Source organism: Chinchilla lanigera, unplaced genomic scaffold (genome assembly GCF_000276665.1).
Source record: "Chinchilla lanigera isolate Chin_1 unplaced genomic scaffold, ChiLan1.0 scaffold00008, whole genome shotgun sequence".
NCBI lineage: Eukaryota > Metazoa > Chordata > Mammalia > Rodentia > Chinchillidae > Chinchilla > Chinchilla lanigera.
Window position 1 is genome coordinate 31,897,077 of NW_004955409.1, and position 23,510 is coordinate 31,920,586.

The following is a 23,510-nucleotide window of genomic DNA, read 5'->3' on the forward strand; positions in this document are numbered from 1 at the left end:
TGTCTCTAGTCCTTAATTCATCGGAAGATCTCTTATGACTCACTCATCTTTCATAGGTGAAACTTTGCTCTCTAAGCAACACCTCATCCCATTCTGCTTCATTAGTTTCACTACTTTAGATTCTTGATATAAGTGAAAACGTCCATTATTTGTTTTTCTGTTTGGTATGTTTCACTTAACATGTCTTACAAGTTTGTCCAATTTTTAACAAATAATTTTCTTTCTTTTTCATCCCAAATAATATTTCACTATATGCCTAGATGACATTTTCTTTATCTGTTCCTCAGTCAATAGACATTTAGGATTTTTGTGTCTGCTTCCTTTGGGAAGCAGTGGTGCCCTTGGTCTGGAAAAGTGAATGAGTTTTCATCTCGTTTTTCCTGTTTCCTTTCACTTCTTCTTTACTTTGTTCGTAGGGTGCATTTATGGTGCACAAGAAAAAGAAGCAGCTGAAACTGTGGTGCTGGTATTTTAATAGAGATTCTGATTATGAGAAGATTCTTATATAGCATCAAGAAGCAAAGCCTTTTAAATGCCACATATGTCATAAGAAGTTGTATACAGGGCCTGGTTTAGCTATTCATTGCATGCGGATACATAGAGACAATAGGTGCTGGACCCAGTACAATACCGGGGAGAACAGACATAAACTTGGACATATACGGTACGGAAGACATTCCGAAAAAAGACATGGATGAAAGACAGACTTCTTGAACAGAAAACACAAGAAAGTAAAAAAAAAAAAAAAAAAAAGAAAAAAGAAAGAAGCAACAAGATGAATCTGATGCATATGATGATGATGAATCTGCAGCCTGAGATTCATTTCAGCCATGGCCTGTTCAACCTCAGTAGGATTATACTCCCCCAGTAGCACAGCCAGGACTGCCACCTGTCGTACATTTTCTTTATCTATTCATCAGTCCATAGACATTTAGCATTTCTGTGTCTGCTTTCTGCAGGAAGCAGTGGTGGAGCACCAGGAATGCCTGCGGGCGAATGTCCCTTAATGCCAGGTGTGCCTCCTCTGGTATCAGCAATGACACCAGTTACACTAGGCATGCCTCCTGGACTATGTCATTAGAAAAAACACACCCATTTTGTGGTGAAAGCATGATACCTGTTATGGTTACATTGTGTGAACTTGGGGAGTCTAGAGGTTTGCCTAGGTGACTCAGCAGGAAGCCAGGGTGCTTACTTTGTATACATCCTGACCCTGTGGAAGAGGAGTGCATGGAGATTATGTGAGAGCTACATGCCCCTTAGGTGGGGGTAGCCTGTTTACAGTGTAAAGCAGGGAAACAAGCTGCTTGCCACTATTCCTTCCTTTTGCTCTGGCTGCATTGCTGTTCGGCTGCCATTCCCCTCTTTGCTCTTGTTGCTTTGCTGTCTTCTGCCTTGGAGCCAGCCAAGTATGGACTGAAACCTCCACAAACTGTAAGCTAAATAAACCTTTCCTTCCTTAATTTTGGGCATGAGGTATTTTGTCTCAGCAACGAGAGAAAAGTAACAAAAACAGAATTTGGTACCAGAGGAGTGGGGTTCAAGAACCTTTGGAAGTGGCTTGTGGGAAGTGTTCAGAAAGGTTCAGAGATGTCCCCTAAAAGAGAAGCACTAGAACACCTTCGGCTGTTCTGTCTGGGAGATTCTGGTCAGAGCTCTGAAGACCAGAAGGCTGATAGAAATCCTGCCAGTAAAGACCAGGATCGGGAGGTTTCTGCTGGGAAGAAGGACTGCATTGGTTGTTGGACTCCAGATGACATGTGTATGGTTTGGCAGAAAGTTTGTCTGCATTTTGCTTGTGTCCAGAAACTTTGCCTAAGGCTGAGATTAAGGGAGGCATCTGACTGGTTAATCGGGCAAAAGCAATTTCAAGGCAGTCAGACGTTGGGGAAGTGGCATGGCTATTGTTGGGGGCTTTTAGACAGATTTATATTGAGAACCAAGAACAAAGAGCCCAGCAGGATGATTTAAAATGTTGTGAGTTTGGCCAAAAAGGAAGCTCCAGTAAAGCTGTTTACTGCAAAGGTAGAGCTGAGGAGATCTCCACTGCTGAGAAGGAACAAGAAAATAAAAAAGATGGCCTGAGGGCATCACAAGAAGAAGCAAGTCTCCACCCTTTGCAGCCTCAAAACTGCAAAGGTGAAAGACCTTACCTTGAGAAGAAAGCTGCTGAGTACCATGTTCCAGAATGGCGGCGGCAGCTGCACCAGGTTCCAGAATGGCGGCAGCATAGAAAATCTGCTCCTCAGAATTGCATTCAGAGTGCCCAGCGATCCAGGCACTTGACCCCTATGGCCAAGAGAGAGGAAAGCTTGGCTACTGCTACAGGTGGCAGCAGACCTTGGCATCATCCACGTGGCCCTGGCTTTAGGTGCATGGAGTGTTATGGTTGATATATTGTGTCAACTTGGGGAGTCTAGAGGTTTGGCTAAGTGACTCAGCAGTTCTGCTTCTTGGGGTGAAAAGGACACGTCCTTACCCTTCTGGGATGTTGTTTATTGTGTTAATTTGAGAAGTTTAGAAGGTTAACTATGCAACTCAGAAGGGGTCCAGGGTGCTTACTTTATATTCATCCTGAGCCTGTGCAAGAGGCAGGCATGCAGAGGGTGTGGGTGTAGAGGATGACGCCCACCTCCCCAGAGCGGGTAGACTACATAAAAAAAGGAATTGAGGAAGGACTGGCTGCTGGTTCTTCCGAGGAGCTCCGGTCTTCGCCTTCAGCTTGGTCGTCTCCTGGCTTCTGGTGCAGACTGTTGGGCTTCCGTCTGGACTCTTCAGCCTTCTGGTGTTGGCTCTCCGGCCTTCATAGTAGATTCTTCAGCATTCCATCGCAGACCCATCAACCTTTTGATACGGACTTGCATGGACACTGCAGCGAGCTCCAGGCACGGGGCTGGGCTCTTCAATCTCCAGCGTGCAGAAACCCTCTGCATGCTTCCTCATCCAACTCTGTAGCTGACCATGGTAAGCCAAACTTGTAATACCTTGTACATTTGTTTATCTTGTATTATATCTGTTCCTATAGTAAACCCTGACTGATACAATACTGATAGGTGGAATGATGCCACCTGGAACATAAATATCACCTCTCGTGCCTGGTATGCCACCAAGCATCCCCGTCCCCACATTCCACTTCCCAAAATTCCTCCAGTGACTGAAGCACAGGCTGTTTCAGCACCAGGTATTCGTAATAGACCACCTGCCCCAACTGCAACAGTACCTGTGCCACAACCTCCAGTTACTGAACCTCTTTTCCCCAGTGCCGGACGGATTCAAGCTGCTGTTCAAGGACCTGTTGGTACAGATTTCAAGCCCTTAAGTAGTACTGCTGCCACAACTACAGAACCCCCAAAACTTACATGCCCTGCTTATAGAGTCTACAGCTTCAACCACTAGTACTATAAATAGTACTGCAGCAAAACCAGCTGTGTCAGTAACAGGAAAGCCTGCTATACTTACAACCACTAGGGCAATCAGTATGTGGGAATCTATTCAGATGAGAATATGTCATGGGAAGAGAGAAGGGCAGTTACCTAAAGCCCAACATTATCTTCCTTGAACAGGACAGGCCCCAACTGGTAACGCACAAGTTGGATACATGGGAAGTATAATGTCACCCCAGCCAGGCATCCTGCAAGCAGCAAGAAATGAGACCTCCAATGCCATCTCATGGTCAGTATGGTGGTCATCATCAAGGCATGCCAGATTACTTTCCTAGTGCTATGCCACCATATGCACAGGGACTATGATGGTGGCCTCTCGTTAAGGTGGGCCTCCTCAACCTCCAGTGAGAAGGAGACCTCTTATAATGTCACAAGGTGGCCCTTACTGATCTTGCTTCATCCAGTCTAATAGATTTGGAGATTAAACTTTTTCTCAACTTGCACTGTTTATATAGCCAATCTTCCATCAATAAGGCTCATTGTGACTTTAACAAACACTATCTCCCCACATACCAAAAACTATCGGATATTTATTTTACTTGGGAAAATTTATTTGGAATAATAAGGCAGGAATTTTTCCCGAAGTTGCAATTTATATTGTATGGCTTCTTTTTCATGTTTCATCTAGGTTTTTAGAAGTGAAGTATAATAAATTTGGTTTGTTAAATGGTGAAGGTGCTGGAATTACATGAACATACCACCTTAAAACAGGCAAGTGCTGTAAGCTTATATTGCTATTGTAAAAACCTTTGCAGCATTTCAGATGCTGTTGGACATCATGCCACCAACCTAGCTTGGTGAGGCTGTAACTCTTTTCAAGTAACCTGTACGTTGGAAGTCTGAATGTGTAACTACATTTAATTTATTTAGAGTTCCTCATGTTGCAGGGTTTAAGAAATCTAACCCAACAACATCATGCAACTCTTTCTGTACTGTTAAACTTCATTGTAATAAAATGAAAAAGAAAAAAATAAACATTTAGGTTGTTTATGTATTTTATTTAAATAATGCTACAATGAACTCAGAAGTAAAAAATATCTCAGCAAGTACTGACTTCATTTCTTTGGGGTATGTACTTAGCAGCAGAATGGCTAGTTATCAAGTAATAATCTCCTTTTAAAAGTTTTGGAACTTCTCTGTAGTTCCCATATGTCTGTATTAATGTACATTCCCGTCAACGGTCTATATAACAGTTCTTTTCTGCACACCTTCATGAACACTTGCTATCTCTTGTCTTTCTCTTATTTTTGCTTTGTACTTGCTGTGCTAACAGGTGTGAGGTGACAGCTTACTGGGATTTTGATCTGCCTTTCGCTGACGATGAGTGGTGTTGAAAGCCTTCTATGCCCGTTGGACATTTGTACATATTCTTTGGAGAAATGTCTATTCACATTATTGGCAACCTGTTTTTTGATCAGGTTATTTGACTTTCTTTTTGGTTTTGACTACTGAGTTAGAGTAGTTCCTTATATATTGTGGATAGTATCCTCTTATCACTTTTAAGAATTGTACAAGCTCATCTTGTATAAATTTTGCCCAGCATTAGAATCATACATTTCCTAAAGATTCCATGAATTACATAGAGAATGGAATTACAAAGAACTGGGTGCCGGTTGTGCTTGTTGCTACTGGGATGCTGTCTTTAGTAGGCCCCCTTAGGTGACAGAGAAAAAAATGTGGTGTACTCATCTGTGTATGTATATATCTACAACTGTTCTTATGTGTAACTCTCTATGTCTACATTAAGTTAAACATGAGTTTTTACTGATGCCTGAATTATGACTTAATAGTAAACCATTCATCTTAAATTCTTTCTCTTGCTTATTTGCAAATTTCTTCTCCACCAGGAAAGGCATAACTTTTAGCACCTGCCATACATTTGCTTAACTGTTCAATTCTAGTGTACACATACAGCTCTATCAGAGTTAGTGACCAATATACATGGAACATAATTGTATTACTAATGTAGAAGACTTCTACATATTTCTTTTTGCCTTCACTTAGACTTTGTTCACATTCTGAGTTAATTAGGTTGACACGTTTCCCTTTACACCTTTCACTGAGATTATTCTAAAAGCTTATAATATGTCTGATACAATCATCAGAGCCAGACCTTCTCAACACTTGATTTTTCAATTTCTATATATTAAGAAATAGTCACTCAGTGTGTTGCAAAAATTTCTGTAGGTTTTGAAAGCTGCACCTCATGTATCTACCATTACAGTATCATATATAATAATTTCACAGTCCCCAAATGCCCTGTTCTTCCCCTGTTCATCTTTCTCTTTTCCCCCAAACTTTTAGAAATGTACCTTTTTAGTGTCTCTAGAGTTTTGGTTTAATGAGAAGACCATAAAATTTTAATCCTAATATGTATATTGTTTCTACATTGGCTTTTGCTTAACAGTATGCCTTTATGGTTTCTCCATTTTTATTTGTACTTTACTAGCTTATCTACACCACTGAACAGTAATTGTTATGATTTATGTCTAGCTGTCCCCACAAAGCCTAATACAATCTTAGGGTATAGTGGAGGTGGCTGGATCTAGAGTGTGTGATGCTAGGATTAAGGGTGTGTGATTGCTACATCAGTCCGCTGATTGGTTTGGCATCCCCCTAGTCCCAGTAGTCTTGATACAGTATGAAAGAGACAGAAAATTGTTGTTAAGCCCCCTTGTTGATTTTGCTGTCTTCTATTGCCATGAGCTGTTGCCCCTGTGCCATGTGCCACCCTGCCTTGGAGCCATTTATGGAGTGAAACTTCTAGAAACTATGAGCTGAATAAACTTTTCTTTCCCCCTTTTAACTTTGGGTGTTAAGTGTTTTGGCAGTGAGAGAAAAGTAATTAAAGCAGAAATAAATTGTATGGATGTACCATGACCCTCTGTATTTCAGAACTCCACATGTGCAGATCTGAGGACTTAAAAGCATCGACAAAAAATGCTTTTGTATTGAACAGGTACAGACTTTTTCTTGTCACGCAGCAGTACACAGTCCCTTCATAGGTTTTAGTCTAAGGGAACTCCCTCCCATGTACTGGCTGCCTTGTGATGCAGCACAGGCCATATTAAAACAAAGACGCCCTTTGGTGTTCCTATTTAAAAAGAAAAGAATTACGTTGTTGATTTCCACAAGCTACCTAAGTGTCACTTTTATCTAACATTCTGTAATGAAACTTTAAATTTAGGAAAAATGGACATTATGACCTTATTGAACTTTTCAATGAATGAAGACAGAATTTGTTTTCAATCGTTTAGATCTTTTATTTCTTTCTACAGAGCCATTTACATGTTTGTACATATTTTATTGGATTTACACTTGTTTTTTTTTCTTTGCTAGTAATTTAAATGATACTATGTTTTAAATTTCAAATTCCAATTTTCCATTGCTGGAATACAAGACAGCACAAACTGCCTGTATTGAACTTATAGCCTATGAACTTATTATACCCCTTTATGAGTTCTAGGTGTTCCTTTTTCTTTGTTCTTTGGGATATTCTCCAAGGACAGTTATGTCATTGGTGATCAAAGACAATTGTATTTCTTTTCCCAATCTATTTGCCTTTTCTGCTAGCCTCATGACACGCAGTAGAACAAGATAACAGTATGTAATATAGCAACCGTTATAAATTTCTAGCATTTTGGTTTGAGGTATTGTATCATTTTTGTTGTTTTTCTGTTGTTTTGATTTTGTTTTCATTGTTGTTTTGTCAGTTTCTTAATTTTTAAAATGAAAAAAGATTGGTGAATAGAGACATCTACCTTATTCCTAATCTAAGGGAGATAGAATGCAGTTTTTCCCCCACTTGATATCTTACTACCTCCATTTTCCTGTAGATGTTCTTTATCAAATTGAGGAGGTGTTCTCTATTTCTAGTTTACTGAAAGGTTTTTTTTTCACTCATAAATGGGTGCTGTATTTTGTCAAATGCTTTTCTGAATCAAGTGGTATGACAATTAAATTCTCATTCCATAGCCCTGTTGATGTGATGACCACATTACTGGTTTTCAAATGCTGAAACAGCTTTGGACCCTGGAATAAATTACAAATATTCATGATGAATAACTGTTTTGAAACATCCCTGAATTGAATTTGGTAGTGTTTTGTTGAAGATTCTTGCACCTATATTCATGAGAAATACTGATTTGTAGGGCTTTCTTCCTAGTAGTATCTTTATCTGTATTTAATATTATTGTAACTGTCTCATAGAATGTCAGGAGACTTCTTTTCTGTTTATATTTTATAGAAAAGACTGTAGAGAATTGATGATATTAAATGTAAAATATATCATATATTATTTGGTCCTGTTTCTTTTATGAAAGCTTGGTCACTAACAGATTAATTTCTTGCATAGTTACAGATTTGTGGAGGTTTCCTGGGTTTCCTTGTGTGAATTTTGGCAGTTTTTGTCTTTAAAGATTGACCCATTCCATCTAATTGATCAAACTTTTGGACATTAAGTTCTTGATATTTTTTCTTTATTATCCTTTTAGTGCTCATGTGATTTAATTTTATTTTATTAGGATTGATTGATTATTTTTTTGACACAGGGTTTCACTGTGTAGTTCAAGCTGCCTTGAACTCACTTTGTAGTTCAGGTTGACCTTGAACTCTCAGCAATCCTCCTGACTCAGCCTCCCAAGTGCTAGGATTACAGGTGTGCATCACCATGCCTAGCTAGGTGATCAATATTAATACCCTTCCTTACATGTGTCTGTCAGTAATTTGTGTCTTTTCTCTTTTCTCTTTGCTTTTTATGTGATTTGCTTGGCTATAGGATTTTTTTTTTACCTTTTCAAAATACAAGTTATATGTATGTTAAGATACATGTTATTTAAAAATGTTACTAAATTATTTGAGTAGTTCATATATGCTCGTGGTAAATTATTAAACATAAAAACTACAAAACCAAACAAATCATCTCTTTTCCCTTTGTATTTCACAAGTTTCTATCTTGGAAAGAAATTTTGTTAGTAGATTATTGCATATATATTTAGAGATGTTTTCTGAATATAGAAAGTTTTCATTTTTTTCTCAAAAATTGACAGTTGACTTTTATTGCTCTACTTTGTGTGTAATCTGACATTATTTCTTGGCTATACCTAGTAAAATAGGAATTTTGCAGAATTCACAGCTGGCCAAATATAGTAAACACCATTACATTTATTTTTTGCTGCAATAAGCCAAGAGAACAACAGATATTCAGTTATGAGTATGTCTTACCTTAGGGATTTGGAAAACTGTCTGAGACTTAGTTAATATATCTTGGAGAGAAATACATCACAGTAACTTGAATCCATTTGGGAAGTAACTTATGTTTCCATGAGTAGATATCCTGACAGATATAATTTACCAATTCCCACTGTGTAGACTAGCATTAGCCTTGAGAAGTTTCTAACAAAATGTTCCACTAAAAGTCATATAACTTCTGCAGTCTTAAGGATTTCTTCCCTGTTTATTTTTGCTTGGTTAAAAAAGTCATAATTATAACAAATGATTTCTTTTTAGGTGAATATAGGTATAAAATATTTCTAAATCTGATTTAATTTTTGTCTTCAATCGTTTTGTCAGTTTTCATACTGTTTTATAAAACTGATTCTGACAAGACTTTTATATATGATTGACCAGATTTCAGAGGCCTTCCTGGATGCTGTTGATTTACTTTATGATTTCATTTTATGAAGGGCCATATTTTGACTCCACTTGTGTGTTTGAGATTATCTTTCTGGTAGTTTTATTATAGAATCATTACTTGGCTGTTATATTTTTGGATTACAGCCTCATTCTCATAACTTGCAGACATTGATTTCTGTCTTCTAGAATTAAATAAGTGTCCTGAACTGTCTTAGGACAATGCAACCTTTTCCTCTTTCTATTCTTTATAAATGACTTGGTGTCATGACTTGAATGCTCATAGGTTCTGCAAATTCATTGGGCAGAGCGTGTTGTTATGTATCTATTTATTTTTGCTTATTTCTCCAACAACGGTGAGTTTTCTTTGTGACAGAGTTAAGTTTGAGGAATGTTTTAATCTCCTTTGTTTTAGAATATGTTTTCTTTTCTATTTGGTGCTCTTTTATTTTAGAATATGTTTTCTTTCTTCTTCTTTTTTTTTGTTTTTTTGTTTTTTTGTTTTTCTGTTTTTTCTTTCTGGTACCAGGAATTGAACTCACCACCTTGCGTTTGCCAGGCAGGTGCTGGGCCACTGAGCTAATCCCCAGTCCTGTTTTCTTTTCTATTTGCTGCTCTTGTGTAATAATATCAACTTATCCAGTCATATTTTCCACATCTATCGTATTTTCCAAAATAATTTGGGCAATTTTACTTTAGTTTTCTTTTCTTTTTTCTTTTTTTTCTACTTGACTTGGACTTCTTTTGGTTTCTTTACTTTCTCCTTATTCAATTTTCATTAAATTAAAGTTAAGTTTATAATGATGTATCTCTGTTTCTATATTCTCAGATCCTAGACTGTGCTTACTCCATAGTTATTTGTTAAATATTATTGGGTAAAATTGATTAAAAATGTAACTAAAAGCAGAGATTTATTCACAAAGGGGTGTTGAATGTTCTTTGGGCTTGGGGTGAGTCAAGCACTGGGTCTGTATTCCCGGTGGGAAGGCTGATCCTGAACATTACAGACTGATCCCTCTGACGCTGGGTGCAAATTAACAAGACTATAAAGATCATGTTCCCAGGCCTCTTCTTTCTTGTTTGGTTTTAGTTTTCACCTACAGAAGCAATAAGCACTGTAGAAAAAAACCAATGTGATCAAGTCATATAAACCTTTTTACAAACACATATTTATTTATCTTTTAAAAGAAATGTTATACTTTAGCTTTTTGCTTGCTTTTACTACATCCTTCATCCAAATATATAATAGTCAATGTGGTACATGTTTTTAATTATTTCCCTTATGCATATATCTGGATGTATGTCAGTGTAGATCTGTATATAACTGTATACCTACCTACATACACACATATTTATATCATTGTTTAAAAATAGGTCAGTTTAGTTTCTGCATCATGTTCTTTTTCACTCAAAATTCTCATGGAATGGTGTTTAAATCTGAATTGTTTAATAAGTTAAGGTACCTATAAAACATTCTTTTGAAGACTGCATAATATTTCACAGTGTGGATGTAAAGTAATTTATTTAGTCACTTTCAAATGGCTAGTGTTTAGTTCACAGCTTGTTGTTTTCCTCACTTTGTAAAAGCTGCACCACTGTGTGTGTTCCTACTAATTTTAATGAGTCATTAGCATGTAACTCTTAACAATGAGCTTGCTGGGTCAAGAGTTTTTTGAATTTTTAATTTAATCAATGTTCTCACAGTAGTTTTGATAGATAAATGATAATTCCTATTTTTTAATAATATATGAGACCATGTTCTGTCTATTATTACATATACACACTATTACACTTTAATACTTTACTCAGCCTCATGTGTGCAAATTTTCCTTACTGTTGCTCCTTTTTTATTTATCTGACTGATGAGATTTTCCTAGTTTTGGCTGTATGCATTTGCTGTTTTGGCCTGCCTCATCACATCATTTATTTATGGAAGATGTTTTAAAAATTTTGACCAACTTTCATTGTAAAAAATATCATATTATAGATGTTAGCCTTTATAGTATATTACAGTTCTCATTTTTCAATAATCCTCTATATTATAAATATTTGTTTCCAAAACAACTGTCTTTTCCTATGTTCACATTATCTTACTGCCTCACTTTGAATTTTTCATGTGAAAATATCTGTTTGTAAATATCAACCTTGCATTTTCTGCTTCTGCTAAGGATATATTCTGTGTTCATGTATAGGCACTTAAAATTTTCTTAAGGCTAGTTTGATTTGTATTTTTTTGTCATTATTTAATGATATAACTTTCATTCACAGGAATGGGCAGGTTTTTAGAAAATAAAAAATCAAACAAAACACATAATTGAAATCCTGATATAACTGAAATAATTTCTGATTAATAGGAATTGATTTAAAAAGATGGAAAAGAACATTTCAAATATAAAGTAGCGATATATGTAAATGTTCTTTGATGGATGCAAATTTACATGTGGAGAAATGGGTAGAGGCCAAAATATGGAGGTTCTTGCAGGTGAAGTCTTACTGTAATCTATAGAGTAAGGTGCAGCTAGTAAAAGAATTAAGTTTGGCTGCTGATGGTGGAGTGTGTGTGCATGTGTGCATGTGTGCATGTGTGCATGTGTGTGTGTGTTAAAGAGAGAGAGAGAGAAAGAGAGAGAGAGAGAGAGAGAAGAGGAGAGGAGAGAGGTTTGCATTTCTTGTATGTAATTTGTAGTCCACTCACTCAGAAAGAGCAATGAGGAATGTGGGAGGTAGTTGGTGGGTGAGAGATGCTGGTAGCTACACCAAGGATGTTGATGATGGAAAAGGAGAAAATTGAGTGTTTAAGGGGCATTGGAGAAGCAACTGTTTTTGTTGATGCTCTTGAACATAGGAAGTGGGGCAGGCGAAGAAAAAGGATGGTAATATTGTCCAGTGATGGTTGGGCCATGGGGGCGCTCCATTTGGGTTTTCTGATATGTAACTCAGTGATGTTTTGTTACATGACAGCTTTTAGCAGCAACTGATTACTTACCTCCATGTAGATTTAGAGCAAATGGAAAGGTTAGTCATTCAGGTTGTGTTACATCAGGTACATATGAGTAAGAGAACACAGCACCGAGACAGAAGTACGTATTTGCAAAACTTTTTGAAATAACAAGCTATGCAATCTCAGCTGCTGAAAGAAAAAAAAAAAAAAAAAAAAAAAAAAAGTGGTAAGCAGAGACACTGTGTTTCCATTTGCAATTTTTATTTCCCCGAGGCGATATACCATACAATTTTATACTGTGATCTCAATTCCTGCTATCAAGTGCCTTCACAATTGGCTGATCATTGGAACTTTTGACCAAATACTTCCTGGGTTGTTCCTTGTATTTTTGATGTCTGATGCTATCTGGATTCTTAGTATTGCTCCTAGTAATTTTTAGCTGCTTCTTTTAGAGATTTTAATGGTTTCTGAGGTGATTTTAATAAATAGTTGCTTCTCCATTAGTCTTTTTAAATATACCATCTATTTTATGATCCTGTGATAGTTTAAGAGCTATTCTTTTTGGATTAAAAAGCAGACAGTTGGAAAGCATGAACATTCCTTATAGATAGATACAGGTGAAGAGTGAGTTTCAGCTCATGTAATGCTTGGTGCATTTTTCTTTCAGAAAAATATATTTTCTGGCAGGGTGTTCTTTTCCTTTTCATTTTAAAGAGAATAGTAAAAAAAAAAAAGAACAATAGCAAAATGTCCACATTACAGACAAAAACAAAAGCCAACGAAAACATTAAAAAATGATACAAGGTTTCAAAATAAAATGATAGGATGTCTTTGTTTTGGTTATTTTGGTGTCTGGAGTCAAACTCAGGACCTTGTGCTTGCCAGGCAGGCCCTTGTGCTACTGAGCTAAATCCCTGGCCCCAAGATATAGTTTATGTGTTGTAAAGAATCATGTGTATGTTTTACGATGTCCCAGGTATTTTTACTAAAAGAAAACAAGCAACAGCAACAACAAACCTTGTTCTAGAATATTGTAAGAGGAAGTCTGGCAGAAAACAGGCTTACAAAAATCCCCAGCCTTTTCTAGGTTGTTTTGACCTGAAGGAAACACAAAATTTTGCTTTACCTATGTTTGTAGATGTTGGATGTTTCATTTCTCAGGAAAATCTTTATTTGCTGTTTTTCTTCCATGTCCAACACTTAGCATGCCCCTTACACACCTTCCTTCTACAGGAAATTGACCTCGTCCGCAGTTTAAAATTTAAAAGAATTTAAATTTAAAAGAATGTTTGTATTTTATGGTTCCAAGTTTCAGTATCTAAATAACAAGAATTTAACCAGCAAGCCTTAAGACAAGTTGGCATATCAACAAGCCTAAGTTCCTTAAAGATAGAATGTGTCTGAAGAGTTACTTGAAAGGTATTTTGGATGAGACTCTGTATGAGACCACTTAGTATGCTGATGACATAAAAGAGTATTTATAGGTCTTTACTTTTCTCTTGTCAGTCTTTATATTGCTCCTGGAATTGCCATCTTGAGAAAAATGTCGACTTCTCCAGGGAAACTGAGATAACAGCGGAGATTTGTACTCAACTGTCTGTAGGAAGTTAGTAAGTGAGGGTCTTTCTCTTAGGCTGTTATTTTGAAGGTGACTTTCATGGTGGGAAGATCTAAAATTAAGTGAGACTGACATTAAGAATCGTATTTGTATTCCTTAAATCCATTAAACTTTAATTTTAAATGAAATAATTCAGAAAGAGATTTTTAGAAATGACACATTTCTGCTATAGCACTTTTAGTACTAACAGTTAAAATGAGCCTAAATATTTAAGAGCAAATATAAATACATTAGTTTTGTTATGTTAAATCTGTTACTAATACTACCCCTTGCTATAAGTATCAATTATGACAGATTAATTTATTTAGGTAATATACACTATGATGTTACCAGTTTACTAAGAAAGGAAAAAAACATTAGAATATGCAAGTTCAGGATTGTTAAGTTACTACCATAATTTTGCTTCTGTTAAAAACTGAAAAATCTTTACAAATTTAACAGCTAACAGGATGTAAAATTTGTGAGGATTATTTCACATGAAATAGTTTAAGTGCAGTAGTTCTAGTTTGAATTATGTAAGAATAATTTGGAAAGTGCAAGACCTTCACAACATTATTAAGGATAATTTTGTAAAGAAATTAGCATATATATGCTTCAAGACAAGAAGAATAATGGGGCTTTTAAATCTTTAAAATTTACTTTATCGCATTTCCTTCCTCAAACGTGCTCATTAGTCACCCCAAAGAGGTAGAAGCTATACTGTTAAGAGACTGCACATGTTTGCAAATATTAACTTTCTTTTAGGTTCAGAAGTTTCTAAAAACATATTTAGTGTGTATGAGTAAAGCATTATTACTTTTGGTTTGGCCACAGAGAATTTTAATCATTGCCAGTTATTAAGTATTATTTCATACAACTAGATTGTCATACAGAGAAGATTAAAGAAAATTCTACTAATTAATTAGAAATTCTTGTTTTGCTCTTTGTTTAATTTGCTTCTAATTTTTGGCCTCATCAACAAAGTTCTGCAACAGTTAGTTCTGTGAATATTAGCTGCTGTAGAATCATCAACACAGCAAAGGCACAATTTCAATATACCACTCCGAAAATGTCAATATTTTCTCTCGAGGAAAAAAATGCACACTGATGACAATACTTAAGAAGACAAAGAAAAAGAGTGGTTGAGAAAGACTGTTATTAAGCTCTAGGTCTGATGTAAGCATGTGAGTAGCAGTTTAGTTTTAGCTCATTTCAAGACTCTGCTGGAGAATAGTAAAAGAGGTTGTAAAAAGTAGATAGTTAAAAGTATCAGGTCATTAGAATTTATGTCAGCACTGCTGTGAAAGGAAGGCATTTTTTCTCCCAAGTCTGAAGTGTTGTTTTGGTCCATTGTCAGCTGGAAAACAGATGTATTCTAGGTGAGATGTTTGGTACACTATATCACCTAGTGGAAGATGGTGCTTCATTCTACCAAGGGGAATAAGGAATTGTATGTCTCTGATTTAACCATCTGTGGATACCTTTTTAAGGTGTGTGTGTACATTTTATTAGATGCCAGGTGTTTATTAAGGATGGAGGATTTTCTGAGTGCTTTGTCAAGCAATTTAAACTCACAGTTCATTTGCTTTAATATCGCAAGGTCTTAGTTTGTTACAGTGTGCTCTTTGTACATGATAAAAGAATCAACAATTAATATTTGTCATAAGTGCTAAAAACTCATTCATTATGAAAATTGTGGATTGTCACAATTTCTTACATTTTAGGCTGTTCTTTTCATATGCTTTATACTTACACTGTTGAATCAGGAATTCTTTTTATTGGAATTCAGGGGTTATTTTGTTTTAAAGTTGCTTTAGATTTTTGGTAACAGCACAACATTCAACACAAAACACAGATTCTATTGGCTGGCCACATTAGCTCTCTTTGAAAATATCCCATAACAATGTGTTCATAATAGTACTATGGCCTTTAGCTTAAAATACTTGCTTTCTTATTTTTGGTGAAGAAAATACAGGATTTCCACAATATGTAATATATTTTGTGACCAATGAAAGCAGAAAGTAAGAATTCTTGGTGATGACTGCACTTACATGACATAAAATAAGTACCACTGCACTTACGTCTCACCACTAGCTGGAGTCTTTCTGCAGACTTCAAACTTGAGTGACAAATAAACCAGACAGAACACAGCAGCAGTGTTTGGCAAGACACTATAGACTGACACGAAGCAAATATCAATTTTTTTCAGTGTGGTAATAAAATCTTTCATTTATTTCTTGTTGTGATATTTCAATCCTAAGACCAATGGCAGTGAAGATCATGAAATAAGTAAAGAAGAATTCAGAAATAAAAATATAATCCTTCTTAACTGAAATGGTGTTTCTTATTTTGTCCTCAAATCTATGACATAAGTTAATTCTAAATACTTTGAATTGAAAAGAGGTCCTGACTAATTTTGGATCATCAGTGGTCTTATGAAGTTTAGAAGGTTGTACTTTAATAGAAATCAGGACAAAAATTAAATCTCATGTCTTTGGAGAAATTATGAGCTCAGTTCATTCCTCAGTGACCTGTAATTCATGATGGTTTGTCAAAATCCAGTATCAAACTGGAACAACCTAAAGAGTTTTCCTGAGAAATAGTCTCATCCTTTCACTGGTGAAAATTGAAAAGGAAGCATTTTGGGAAAAGAATATGGCAGGATTCTCTACCAAATCTATGATTACCTGAGATTAGTCTTCACTACATTTCCACTGTAGTTAAGACTTAAATTTGGAGAATTTTATATGATTTCTGCTTAAGAAAACTGTCACCTAAGAATTGTTTCCTCTTATGAACAAATTTAAATTCTACAAGTACCCAAGGTTTATTTAGTGAAAGTATATTTATTTTCTTCAGTAACTTATCCCAAATCTAGTTCTTGCCTTTTGATTACTGGTAAGTGAGGGTAGTCCTAAAACCTTGACCCAATGTTCTTGTTAACTGAAAAATAATTGACATCCTGGGGAAAAGAAAAAGCCCTAATTGTTTCCCAGTCTTAGACATGAGATGATAAAGAACACTTTTATAACATTGACTTATTGGCAAGTCAGAGAGCTCAGGAACTTCTGCAATGAATAATGGGCATTTCATATAGAATTCAGATTTTGGTTGAGAGACAATGAGTATTTAATGCTGTGGTTGCATTTAAATTTCTCAAAGGCTGGACTCACTCTAAGTTGCACTTTTAAACATTAAATTACAAACAAAAAGCTTTATTCTGAAGCAGTGTGCTGATTTCTTTGTGTCTAAATATTTTACTTGTTTATTACTAGTTACTTAAAAATAGAAAACAATGTGGCTTTCTAGGATATTTTATTCAGAATTCTAATTATGACTCTTGAGGTGAGAGGGCAAATTAAAGGGCGAGAGGGCAATTTTTAAAGATTCTATACGTATTTTTATGCCTTGTGGAAATTTTGGACTTATTCTAATTAGAAAACAAAGGACATTCCAAGTCTTCTGTTATATAAGAAAGTTAAATTTGTCCTCCCTTACCTGAGAATTAAAGATATGGTACTATGCCTTGAACAAAAGACAGTGTTCTTTTATATTTATACCAATGATTAATTCTGGTAGCAGAAATAATTGTCTCACTCATTAGGTTTCAGTCCCTTAAACAATTTAGAAGGGCAATTATTGATGATTCTTGCAATACCGCTCCTGGTCAAAAAAAATTTACCAACTAACAAACATCCATTGCTTATCTGACAATGTATTGAGAAGAAACACGTGAGTAATTGTACACCATCAGAAAAATTGATTATCCATCCATAGCTTTGCACCTCAGTTGTCTTTTGCGATGTATATCACCTTGGCTGAAAGCACATCACCTGACTACTCCCTTTCCAGACCTATATTCATTTTATCATTTGCTTTCAATGAACTGCTTGATACATAGATTTCTGCTGTGAAAATCAATCTTATAATGCATGTTTGCCATACTTAAGTTTCCAACTGCTTTGAAGCTATCGATTGGCAGTCCTTAAGAACTTACTAACTTTAGCAGCAACATCACAGGTTTGTTAAAATGCTCAAATAGCCTTTCGTATCCTGTGCTAGGAAAAGACTTAGTGATTTTTATTTTTTTATGAAATAGAGATTGTTGTTTATTCAAATATACCCAAGCCTGTTTGTGTAACTTCTGCCACAAAACATGAATCCAATCTACTGGGCAGTTCTTTTTCCCTCAAGAATTTCTCTTTAATACTGTATCAACTTTTAATCCACACACAAATTCAATCACTCGGCACATGTACATCTCATTAGATAGTCTTCAGAGATAGACAAACAGTTTCATTTTCTTATAGGGTCTCACTGTTCAGACATTGACATTGTAACTAAAGCTTCCTAAATGAATTACTTTTGAGTCTCTTAAAATGTAAAAAAATTGTGGACAAATTGCCTAAAGCAGGATGTCTGGTCTATAGGTGTACTTTCAGAGAAGGTTCAAGAATAGCTTGGAAAGATAAAAGCCATTTTCACTCTCAGGAAATGTTAACTTATTTATATTTTCACCTCAGGTGTCATAGAAAGTGTTGAGAAAAATATATAACCACAAAATGGCTCTGCACACATGATTCTAGAGGTAGGATTTTAAAGCACACTCTTAGATGATTGTGTAATCTGGATCAAAACATGACGAGAGTCAGTTTTCATAATTTTCATTTGTAAATTTTGAGGCATTAAAAATCTGCTGCGTATATTTCCCACCTGTTTTTACTTAGCTTTGGTTCTTTAAGTTTTATGTCCCTTTGGGGCTTCACAGACTGTCTCACATGGTGAATGCTTCAGGATTTATTTCGACCATTAAACATGCAAATACTACGCGATCTTACCCATGTGTGCATTATAAAAATGTTCTTCTTGTTGAACTTGAGAGTAGACTGGTTTCTGAAGCGGGGGAGAACAGCAGGAGAGAGAAACGGGGAATGACGGATCGAGTGATGCTACAGTTAGATGAGAGTAAGAAGTGCCAGTGTGCTCTTGCACAGGAGGATGACTACAGAGAGCAATAATGTACTTGGCATTTCAAAGAACTAGAAGATTGAATGTTTTCACCATAAAGGAATGATAAATGGGGATGCAGCTATTTTCCACATTATTTAAATATTACATAATATATGCAATTATTGAAGCATCACCCCCAATATGTATAATTTTTTAATATATTAATTAAAATTTAAAATTAAAATTATAAAACACCTTGAAACGTGTTCAAATTTTCTCCATTTGTATTTTCTCCCCCACTTCCCCACTCTGATACATAACATTCTCTGAAAAATTTGCTTTCCCTTTTAAACAATTTTTCTTTCTTTCCGTAAGCCTCAAATACAAAGACTGTACTCATATCTGTAAAAAACAGATTTTCTAATTTGCCTGAGGGAAGATTAGGAGGTATTCTGACACAGTGGCTTCTATAGTTATTAACATATTTTATAAAATATTGCCTTAAATTCACATGAAAAGAACAGGCAATGTGCAATTTGAAAATGGTCTGTTTTAATTTCATTTCTTAGCAAATGAATTTGGATTAATGTGCAATATCATTCTTTTTCCTAGACATAAATCTTATACTTAATCCAAAAGTTAATGCATAGCATTTTCTAGTGTGTCTGTGTGTAGAGGAATGAATAGAATATATGTCTGAATGTGGGGTGTATTGATCTCTGCATTCCGTGTTTGCTATTGCCTTTCAACATAACACTCAGGTATTAAGAGCAAGAATAACCTTACAGGTGAATAAATAACTAGTTCTTAAAATGTAATTCTTTCCTTCTCAGGTGGTTAATACAATTGGGAAAGAACAAAATAGGGAAAACTCTGCTCACCATTGAATAAGGAGAGCTTGAAACTAACATGCAAGAAATATCAAGTATTTCTCTAGACACAGAAGATAGAAATGACGCATAAAGAATCAATTTGCAATTGTATTTCAAACAAAAATATTGGTTCTGGAGAATATATATAGTTGAGTCCTATAAACGGGTTGGACTGTGATGGAGATGATAGTTGTAACATTTAGGTAGCCTTTTAAAAATTTCAATAACAATTTTAAATAGTGTTATTGCAATTCATTGCAAGTTTAACAATGCTGCATCAGCTAACCGATAACAAAGGAAAAGTAATCACCAGGAATGTTGGGTATGGTGGCACACACCTGCAGTTGCTCTGAGGCAGGAGGATTGCTGTGAGTTTGAGACCAGTCTGGGATACAAAGTTAGTTCAAGACCACCCTGAACTGCATAATGATGTCCTGTCTCCAAAAGACAAAAAACAAACCTAAACTAAACTAAAAGAAAAGAAATCACAAAGACACAACTCAAATAATATAGAGCTTTAAAAAATACATTTTAATTAGCTTAATGAAAAAGAGTAAATGAGGGGCTGGGGATTTAGCTCAGCGGCAAAAGTGCCTGCCTGGCAAGCGCAAGGTCGTGAGTTCGGTTCCCAGTACCGGAGAAAAACCAAAACCAAAAAAAAAAAAAAAGAAAAAGGGTAAATGAGATTTGAGAAAGCATAGCCTTTATACACATGAATACAAAATTCCATCTACTCATAATATTTCAGGGTGAAAAATTAGATTTTGTTTTTACTAAAAACACAAAGAAGGCAGCTGTATCACTTTTTAACACTCCTATTTAACATTTTTCTGAGAGTTCTACCTAACATAATAAGAAATGAAGAAACAAAATTGCCTTTGTTTGCAGATGGCATGGTTATCAATGCAGAAAAGTCCAAGGAATCCACAAAAATTTTTGGAACTAATAAGTAGTTGTAGTTTGCAAGATAATGTACAAAATCTCAAGTTACCATGTAAGATAAATATTGCTGGTGTTTTCCTGTACACCAGCAGTGACTAATGTAGAAACTGAAATTGAAAACACAACACTGTATATTCTTGCATCAAAAACAGAAATTGCTGTAAATATAACAATATACATACAAGATCTCTATGGGACTAAATACAAAATTTGGACGAAAAAATAAAAGAGAAACTATGTCAATGGAGAGATAGTCCATGTTTAAGATAAGAAGGTTAATGTTGTAATGATTTTAGCTTCTCACAATTTCTTCTATGGGTTTAATGCAATCTGAAGCAAGATCCCAGCATGGCATTTTACACATATGGTTAAAAAGATGCTAAAGATTTTATGAAGAAGCAAAAACTCCCCAAACACATAAAGTTGTAGAGCAGAGTTGGACACCTAATACCACCAGACTATAGAATATGATATACAGCTATCAAGTCAGGGAGGTGTAGTCAAATAGATTAATGAGGCAGAATATGGTGCCCAGAAATAGATCCATATAAATAAACTCATCTGACCTTTGAAAAAGGAGAAATGGCAGTTTATTGGAGAAAAAAACTTTTCTGCAAACAGTGCAGGAATAAGTTCCAGACACAGAACTACCAGACACATCCCTAGATAATTAACTCAAAGTGGATCACAGATGATCAGTAAACAGAAATAAAAATCCTAGAACATAATTTAAGACTATATCTGGATTGTCTTGGCTTTGGCAGTGACTTTGGATGCAGTATTAAGAAGGAAACTCTTGTCAGTGTTGATGGCATAGATGGTAGCGGAGATCACTATCTTAAGTGAAGTAAGTCAGGCATAGAGAGACACACTGTGTGACTCACTTATATGTGAAAGCTACATGAAACTGAACTTAGAAAAGCAGAGAAAATAGTGGTTGGCAGAGCATGAGGGTGAGGATAGCAGCCGATGAGTGAGAGATGTTGACAAATGGGCACAAAGTTTCAGTTATGAAGAAAAGTTCTATACATTTGTTGCACAGTATGAGTGTCATTCATTACTTTTTAGTGCTTATTTTTTATTAGTACATGTCTGCAGCATAAAATGCTTGCATTCCTTGTGTACAGTTGGTACATGTATGTAACACATCTGAATCCTTTGTTCAGCTCCTTCCTGTCCTCTCCTTCCATCTCTTTATCGCCTTCCCACTTGAAGACCTGTCTCTGCACCTCCTTATATTTATCTTTGGTTTTGTTCTTTATTTACATTTTGCATTTCTCATACAAGAGAAGTCATGCGATGTTTAAGCTTCCCTGTATGATTTATTTCACTTAACATGATGGTCTCAATGTGCAAACATTATCCATGGATGGCTCAACTTTATCCTTTTATACATGTAGTTAAATATGTATTGAATATTTCAAAATTGCTCAGATAATGTATTTTCACTGTTCTTACTACAGAAAGTAAACATGTTAGTAGTAGTTATGGCAATTAACCAAATATGTTCACTATACCATGCATATATTGACTAAAATATGACACTGTAGCAATACTGTATATAACATATAAATACATACATACATAATTTTTATTCACAGGTAAAATTTACATAAATATGAAACAGAAAATAAAAATACAGCCATGAAAGAAAAAAAGTTGCAATTTAGATTCCATTAAAATTGACAATTTCTGGGCTGGGGATTTAGCTCAGCGGCAAAAGCGCCTGCCTGGCAAGCGCAAGGTCGTGAGTTCGGTTCCCGGTACCGGAGAAAAAAAAAAAAAAATTAAAATTGACAATTTCTGCTTTATGAAAAATATTCTTAATATAGTGAGAATGCATGACATAGACTAGGAGAAAAGTTTGCAAAACATATGTGATAGAAAATTCTTTCCAAAGTATATAAAGAATTCTTCAAACTCAATAAATAAGAAAGCAGTTCAATTTAAAAATGAGCAAAAAATCTGATGAGGCCAACTAAATTAGATTTACAGATATTGCAAATAAACATGAAATGCTCAACATTCCATATCATCAGGAAAATTACAAATTAAACCAAAAGAGATATTCTGTCACACAGTCATTATTTGACCTGGTGCCCAAATCCTGAACCACACTGAACACTGGAGAGTGTTGGGGCCACATTTATTTGATCAGTCTTACATGCCTATATCTGGTTATCTGAGTGACCACTTTGAAGATATTAATATGTAATCTAACAACTATTGTTGATTTCCTATCACCTTGTTTTGAAATTCTGTATCACTTTTATTGTTTTTATGTTGTTCTGTTTATGTCTTTGTTTCTGTTCTTCTCTCTTTAAAATAAAAAAAAATTAGTACTGATGGGTATGCAAAATGATAGTAACATTCTGATAGATAACTTTTCAGTTTTCAGATTGAAACATACTCACTCTAAGGTCCAGAAGGTTTGCTCATTGGTGTTTACCCGAAGGAGTTACAAGCATATATGCACGCAAAACTTTGCACAGACATTTATTTGCTACTCATTGCTGAAACTTAGAAGCTGAATATGAAAAAACTAATGAATAATCAATCCATTGAAAACCACAGGAATATCAAACATACATACCACTGAATAAAGGAAGCCAGTCGGAGAAGACTACACATTGTAAGATTCTAATTATATAATACTTAATATGTCAAAAGCACAGAGACACTAAAAGGATCAGTTGTTGCCTATAGTTTAGGGAAAGGGAAGGTAGAAAACAAGAATTTTTAGGGCAGTGAAACTATACTACATGATATTCCAGTAGTGAATGTGTATCATCATACACTTGTCAATACTCACAGAATGTACAACACAGAGTGGATCCCAGTTTAGATTCTGAGCTTTAATTAATAATAATAAAATACTGTTATTTGTAACAAATGTACCACACCAAAATAATGTACTAGCTGTAATGAGGGAAACTGAATGTTGTGGAGGAGTGTAAAGGAAATCTGTAATTTCCACATATTTTGTCTGCAAAGTGAAATGTAGTACATATAAAATACATTTGCAATTCAAGTAAATAATTTTCTGTGAAAATATACAAACGTTCCAAATTTTAAAAATTTCCAAACAAATATTCATAGATATAGTGACAAAATTTTCAAATACTTACTTTGAA

At 35.2% G+C, this 23,510-nt stretch overlaps 1 pseudogene; it reads left to right on the forward strand.

Moving 5' to 3' along the window:
• Positions 1–425: 425 nt before the first annotated feature.
• Positions 426–3,832, forward strand: LOC102015611 (annotated as a pseudogene).
• Positions 3,833–23,510: the final 19,678 nt, after the last annotated feature.